Genomic DNA, 7,915 nt, shown 5'->3' on the forward strand with positions numbered 1-7,915 from the left:
GGTTCGTCACGTATGCCGCTGTGGAGGAGGTGGATAGAGCCATGCGTGCAAGGCCACACAAGGTGGATGGGAGAGCTGTGGAACCAAAGAGAGCTGTCTAAGAAAAGATTCTCGAAGACCAGGTGCCCACTTAACTGTGCAAAAGATATTTGTTGGTGGCATTAAACAAGACACTGAAGAACATCACTTAAGAGATTCTTTTGAACAGAATGAAAAAATTGAAGCAACTGAAATCATGACTGACGGAGGCAGTGGCAGGAAAAGGGGCTTTGCCTTTGTAACCTTTGGCAACCATGACTCCGTGGATAAGAGTGTCACTCAGAAATACCACACTGTGAATGACCATGGCTGAGAAGATAGGAAAGCCCTGTCAAAGCAAGAGATGGCCAGTGCTTCATCCAGCCAGAGGTCGAAGTGGTTCTGGAAACCTTGGTGGTGATCATGGAGGTGGTTCTGGTGGGAATCACAACTCTGGTTGTGGAGGAAACTTCAGTGGTCGTGGTGGCTTTGGTGGCAGCCGTAGTGGTGGTAGATATGGTGGCAGTGGGGATGGCTATAATGGATTTGGTAATGATGGAAGCAGTTTTAGAGGTGGTGGAAGCTACAATGATTTTGGCAATTACAACAATCAGTCTTCAAATTGTGGACCCACGAAGGGAGGAAACTTTTGAGGCAGAAACTCTGGCCCCTGTGGTGGTGGAGGCGAATACTTTGCCAAACCACGAATCCAAGGTGGCTATGGCTGGAGTGCAATGTTTTAGCCTTGGCTCACTGCAACCTCCGCCTTCCGGGTTCAAGTGATTCTCCTGCCTCAGCCTCTCAAGTAGCTAAGACTACGGGCATGTGCCACCACGCCGGGCTGATTTTCATATTTTTAGTAGAGATGGGGTTTCACCAGGTTGGCCAGGCTGGTCTTGAACTCCTGACCTCAGGTGATCCATCCGCCTCGACCTCCCAAAGTGCTGGATTACAGGCGTAAGCCACCGTACCTGGTCAATGTAGATGTTTTTCTTTTTTTGCACTTGCAAAAAAAAAGGTTGGGTTTTTGTTTTGTTTTGTTTTTTTGCCCATTGCAACCTCCGCCTTCTGGATTCAAGTGATTTTCCCACCTCAGCCTCCCAAGTAGATGAGACTACAGACGCATGCCACCATGCCCAGCTACTTTTTGCATTTTTAGTAGAGACGGGGTTTCATCATATTGGCCAGGCTGGTCTCAAACTCCTGAACTCATGATCCACCTGCCTCAGACTCCCAAAGTGTTGGGACCACCGCACCTGCCTAGCCACTTGTTTTTATTGCAGAGAACTTCTCATCTGCTTCTATCATGAATTAACCGTCACAAATCATATGTTCCATTGGTCTTAACAGCTGGTCACAAAAATCATAACAGTTTACATGAGGTGAGACTCTTCAGCTTATAAATACTATTGTGTCCATGATCTCATTTTATATTTGCCACAAACCTGAAAGGTAGTAAATACTGACATCTCATTTTACAGTTGAGAAAACTCAGGGCTGAGAGAGTTGCCTCACACAACTCACATGCCACCTCTGTGCTCTGAACCCAAATCTTCAGATTCCTGTTGATAGCAGCATCATTCACAACAGCCAAAAGGTGGGAGCAACCCAAGTGTCTATCGTTGGATGAATTGTTATACAAAATGTGGTGCATTCATACAATGGGATATATTACACAGCCTTAAAAAAGAAGGAAATTGCCAGGCGCAGTGACTCACACCTGTAATCCCAGCACTTTGGGAGGCCAAGGTGGGCAGCTTGCCTGAGGTCAGTACCAGACTGACCAACATGGGGAAACTCCATCTCTACTGAAAATACAAAAATTAGCCAGGCATGGTGGCAGGTGCCTGTAATCCCAGCTACTTAGGAGTCTGAGGCAGAATTGCTTGAAGCCGGGAGGCAGAGGTTGCAGTGAGCCAAGATCATGCCACACACTGCACTTTAGCCTGGGTAACAGAGCAAGACTCAATAAATAAATGAATAAATAAAATAAAATAAAATAAAAATAAAAAAGAAGGAAATCCCATCGCATGCTACAACATAGATGAACCACCAGGGCATTATGCTGAGTGAAATAAGCCAGTCACAAAAGTACAAATACTGTGTGATTCCACTCATATGCCGTATGTAGAGGAGGTAATTCATAGAGACAGAGCAGAGTGGGAACCAGGAGTTAGTGTTGAACAATAACAGTCGCAGCGCAGGCAGATGAAGGTTCTAGAGGTGGATGATGGCTATGGCCACACAGCGATGTGAACGCTCTCACATGCCACTCAACTGTGTACTAAAAAATGGCTAAGATGCGCGGAGCGCGGTGGCTCACACCTGTAATCCCAACACTTTGGGAGGTCGAGGCAGGTGGATCACCCTGAGATCAGGAGTTCGACACCAGCCTGGCCAACATGGAGAAACCCCATCTTTACTGAAATAAAAACAAAATTAGCCGGGCGTGGTGGCGCACACCTGTAATCCCAGCTACTCGGGAGGCTGAGACAGGAGAATCGCTTGAACCCGAGAGGCGGAGATTGTGATGAGCCGAGGCTGCGCCAGTGCACTACAGCCTGGGCAGCAAGAGCAAAACTCCGTCTCAAAAATAAAATAAAATTTTTAAAAAATGGCTAAAATGGTATTTTATGTTATGTCTTTTTTTACCGCAATTTGAAATAAACAAAGAGAGGCCTTGGGTGTGTGGTCACGTCGCCTGCTCCCCAGCCAGAGTCACCAGGAGCCTTCCGGGGGCGAGATGGGCTGCCAGGAACCCCGGTCCCTGTCGCCCTTTCTGCTGACCGCTAACACGGGGTCGGGGCGGGGGTTCGCCTGTCCTGGCTGCCCCCTGCGCGGCCAGGCCCTTCAGGGGCTGCGAACCGCTAGGTCCTGCCGCAGCGGCGCGGGGCGCACGAGCCTCCCGTCTGGCCGGGCGCTCCAGAGCCTCGCAGGGGACGCCCGGTCTCTTCGCACCCCCTCCGAAGGCACTCGCAGCCAGATCTCCCCTCCTCTTCCTTTGGTCTTGTGAGAACGCAGTTATCCGGAGCCCTCCTAGTCTCTCCCCCGTTTCTCCACCCCCTGCCCCCACCTGGGTTCCCCTCTAACCAGCACCAGGTGCTGAGCCGCACCCTCCAGGGTAGTTCTCACGGTGGATGCCTGGGTGAAGAAAGCCCTTCCCTTTTCTCAACAAGAGAAGCACAAAAGAAGTCAAATCCAAGATGTTATGGTTCAAATTTCAAATCTGCCGCTGAGTTCTATATTCGGCAAAATCCTATTATTATCTGTGTTTATTTTACGAGGCTCTGAGGATCCTGTTAAAGGGCTCCAGCTTCTCCATTCAGTTCTACAAGTGTTTAATGAACACCCAATATATGACTGGCACTATCCAAGAAGAGATGTCTTCTCTCCCTTCCTCTGTTCCTTCGATAAATATATTTTGCGTACCTGCTGTGAGCCGGACACTGCACTGTGTATTGGGGCTACCCGTGAGGAAGGCGGACATGCCTCCTTCTGCCCAGGCCTCAGAAGGGGAAAGCATTCAGGAAATTATAACACAATAGTCTCAAAGGTATAACGAGGAAGTGCAGGAAGCTGCTGCTGGAGCACCCAGGAGAGGATTCCATCCAGGCTGGGGAGGTCATGAAAAGCAGCCCAGGACAAGTGTTACCTACTTGAGACCTACTGACAGGCAGGAGAGGCCAGAGACGGGGCCGGCACACGTGGTGTGGGGGGATGTCACCATATTCCTGGAGCTTCACAGTGCCTGAAAGAGATTTGAGGCTGGAGACACAGGCAGGGCCCAGGTGAAGGGCCCTATGAGTCTTATTAAGGAAACTGGGCAAGGTTAACCAAAGTTGGTTTCTGTTGCTTGCAGCTAAAGAACTCAACCAGACTGAAACAGAATCATAGAATCATGTATCACGAGGCTCACCAGGAACTCCAGACACAAGGTGATTTGGAAACAAGCCTTTGACCAGTTGAGGATTATTGGCCCTCTCTTATAAGTGGGGCGGATCACTCAGATTAGGAAACAGAAGTAACTCTGCAGTGTCACAGTGAGTATGTGATAGAGTGAAAACACCCACACCTCCTGTCTCTCAGGGTGGAGGGGCGCATTCCCCACCACCTCTTTGCTTATCCCATGTGGTTTCTAGTACATGCCTTGAGTTGGGAGGAAATGATATTCAATTTAAGCATGTCAGTTAAACTATTTATTTATTGGAGATGGAGTCTCACTCTCTCTCCCAGACTGGAGTGCAGGGGCGCTATCTGGGCACACTTCAACCTCTGCCTCCCAGGTTCAAGCAATTCTCTTGCCTCAGCCTCTTGAGCAGCTGAGATTACAGGCATGAGCCACTGTGCCCAGTTAATTTTTGTATTTTTAGTAGAGACGTTTCACCATGTTGGCCAGGCTGGTCTTGAACTCCTCAAGTGATCCACCCGCCTTGGCCTCCCAAAGTACTGGGATTACAGGTGTGAGCCACCATGCCTGGCCACACATCAGTTAAAAACAATAAGAGAAGGAAAAAGCTACCTTAACTGGTAAGAGAATGAAGGTGCCAAATAGTATTTCTTCCAGTATTCTGACCAGCTCTTTCAGATTTCTGATTTTTTTTTTAAGGCAGAGTTTCGCTCTTGTCACCCAGGCTGGAGTGCAATGGCACAATCGCAGCTCACTGCAACCTCTGCCTCCCAGGTTCAAGTGATTCTCCTGCCTCAGCCTCCTGAATAACTGGGATTACAGGCATGCACCACTATGCCTGGCTAATTTTGTATTTTTAGTAGAGATGGGGGTTTCACTGTGTTGGTAAGGCTGGTCTTAAACTCCTGACCTCAGGTGATCCGCCTGCCTCGGCCTCCCAAAGTGTTGGGATTACAGGCGTGAGCCACTGCTCCCAGTCTATATTCTTTTTTTAAAACAACCTCCCACGTTAAACATAGTTCTGTTCTTTCTTAACTTCCTGTTTCTTGGAAATAATCCTCTCTTTACTGACTCTTTTCTTTCTTTTTCTTTTCTTTCTTTTTTTTTTTTTTGAGATAGAGTCTTGCTCTGTTGCCCAGGCTGGAGTGCAGTGGCACCATCTCAGCTCACTGCAACCTCTGCCTTCCAAGTTCAAGCAATTCTCCTGCCTCAGTCTCCCGAGTAGCTGGGATTATAGGTGCCCACCATTATGCCCGGCTAATTTTTGTATTTTTAGTAGAGACAGGGTCTTGCCACGTTGACCAAGCTGGTCTCGAACTCCTGACCTCAGGTGATTCGCCTGCCTGGGCCTCCTGCCACTGACTCTGTTCTTCTGTTGAACAAAGCTAAGTTTCCCGGAGCGAGCGCCCTGAGAAGCTAGGGCTCTATGTAGGAATGAACCATCCGGAAAAGGCGGTTCCTTCTAGAAAAGGCTGGGGGTGGGAGCCACCTGGTGGCCAGAGCTGTGCAGACTACAGCTATATAATGAGGCAAGAGCCTTTGGTTTAAAAAGAAACAGGCTGCAGAGCTGAAGTATTTGTCAAAGTAATAAAAACGTTTAAATGAGTCATTTGGTTTATAGCAACTCCTAGGAAACGCTTTTCTAAACAATTTAGTCTGTTTGGTTTCTGTTAGAGCATTGTTCACATAATTGAAAAACTTGCAACTTAGGCTTGAGCAGCAGTTCCCAAAGTGTGGTCTGTGGACTTCAGGGGCACCACGAAGTCCCCCTTTTTCAATTGCATACCTGGGGGATGCTGGACTTTCTCCAACTACCTCAAACAAAACATACTGTGACAGGTCAAACGTGCAAGCAGAAATAAGAATTCCATCATCTGTGACTGGATGCGATGGCTCAGGCATATAATCCCAGCACTTTGGGAGGCTGAGGTGGGCAGATCACTCAAGATCAAGAGTTCAAGACCAGCCTGGCCAACACGGTGAAACCCCATCTCTACTAAAATAAAAAAAATATACAAAAATACAAACAAATTAACTGAGCATGGTGGTGCACATCTGTAAATCCTAGCTACTTGGGAGGCTGAGGCAAGAGAATCGCATGAACCCAGGAGACAGAGGTCACGGTGAGCCCAGATCACACCACTGCACTCCAGCCTTGGTGACAGAGCAAAACAACATCTCAAAAAAAGAAATTCCATTATTGCTATTAAACCAGATATTCAAGAAATTTGCAAAATGTAAACCAATGCTACTGATGACACTAACTTTTATTTTGGGAAATACAGTTATTTTGCATAACACATATTATTTCTGTTAACATGTAGTTGGTTTATAATGGCCATTTTTCGCTGGGCGCAGTGGCTCACGCCTGTAATCCCAGCACTTTGGGAGGCTGAGGTGGGCAGATCACCTGAGGTCAGGAGTTCGAGACCAGCCTGACCAATATGGTGAAACCCCATCTTTAAAAAACAAACAAAAAAAATTAAAAAAAGAAAAAAAAACATAATGGCCATTTTTCCATTTATAAATATTGTTTAATTTTTCTCTATTTTAATTTTTAATATGATAGATAATTTTAATATATAGATATAAATATGATCTTTAATATGATTTTTAATATGATATATGCACTTCCTTTCTGTCCCCTCACTTCACACACATGAATTCGTCTGAGGTCTTTAATAATATAACTTTTTTTTTTAGTTGGAGAATTCACATTTATTGAACAACTGATGTGATACAGCCTGGAATTTCTGAATTCCAAATAAATAAATTTCACTCTTTGAACATTTCATCTTTTACTTTTTAGCACCAACAGACTTGATAACAGCCTGATGCTGATCTGACAATGAGCTGACAACCTTCCCCTACTGGCCCTTCAGTCTGCTTAATAACGAGTCCTTTGCTTCTGTCATTTTCCTGGGGGATGGCCTACTGCCCTCCTTTCTGTACAGTCTGGGCAAACCGACTGGTGATGGCAAGAGTGGTGTCAATGAAGCGGTCTACACAGCTGGAGAGAGAGTTTTCAGTGCAAGAATCTAGGTGATTCCCTGGCTTCTCTACACACTTACCCCAACATAGTTCCATGAAATGATGCACCTGTGCAGTAAACTGCGCCTTCTGCTGTTCGGCAGCCACCAAGGGTTGCAATTCCGCTTCATCGGCTTCACCCAGCTCTGCCATTGTCCGCCTCAGGCTCGGCACCTTCCGACTGGTCCTTAATAATTTTTAAGAGTGTAATGGGATCCTAAGCTCAAAAAGTTCTGGAACCATTGGACTAGAGCAATGTGTCAGCAGGGTGTTCAAAACAGCACAGAATTTGGCATTCCTCTGGAGGAGTTACTGCGTGATGAATTGAATCAGGTTCATTTGCAGTTGTGTTTCCGTCAACCTCTGTATTGAAGGCCCAGTTAACTCTACTTACCTTGTTACTTGTGTAGACACCTTGTACGTACCACTCCAAACCTTTGGACACCCTTAGACGCTTGCTCCACCCTGCTGTCCAGCTGTTACCAGCAGAGACCAGCTGTCTGTGGACCCTGCCAGCACCCCATGGCAGCCCACCTCACAGGACCCCGGTCCCCCACACTTGAGAAACCCAAAGTAAGTTCAGAGAAATAGAAGTCCATGGGGCAAATCTTTGACCAATGAGCTTAGGAACAAGCAGATACGTTTTCCCCTCTCCTGATTGACACAGTCAGTGCTTCCAGAAACAGTCCGAGAAGCCCAGTCAGTTGTGCTAGATGCTCAGTGGTGACCAGCTCCTTAGCCTAAAACTCTAGAACTCTGTAAGTTAAGGCTATGCAGAGTTTACCATTTCACCACATTCTCAGCATCTACAAACTATAAAGTCTTCAAAGAATAGTAGTAGCATTTTCATGACATTTATTTTGTGTCTAATCTGACTCTAAGTCATAAGAATTAAAGGAGCAGCTTCTAAAATCTCAGTCTCCTAAAAATGAAGCTTTAAGGCCAGGCACTGTGGCTCAC

At 46.7% G+C, this 7,915-nt stretch overlaps 1 pseudogene across 1 annotated transcript; it reads right to left on the bottom strand.

The window, feature by feature from the left end:
- Nucleotides 1-6,788: 6,788 nt before the first annotated feature.
- On the bottom strand, nucleotides 6,789-7,131 carry LOC116537848 (annotated as a pseudogene). Its single transcript, XR_004263386.1, has one exon. The product of XR_004263386.1 is annotated as a mitochondrial import inner membrane translocase subunit Tim8 B pseudogene (transcript).
- Between the last annotated feature and the right edge of the window lie 784 nt (nucleotides 7,132-7,915).

This window comes from Sapajus apella, unplaced genomic scaffold, assembly GCF_009761245.1.
Source record: "Sapajus apella isolate SASKATOON/1434 unplaced genomic scaffold, GSC_monkey_1.0 scaffold114, whole genome shotgun sequence".
NCBI lineage: Eukaryota > Metazoa > Chordata > Mammalia > Primates > Cebidae > Sapajus > Sapajus apella.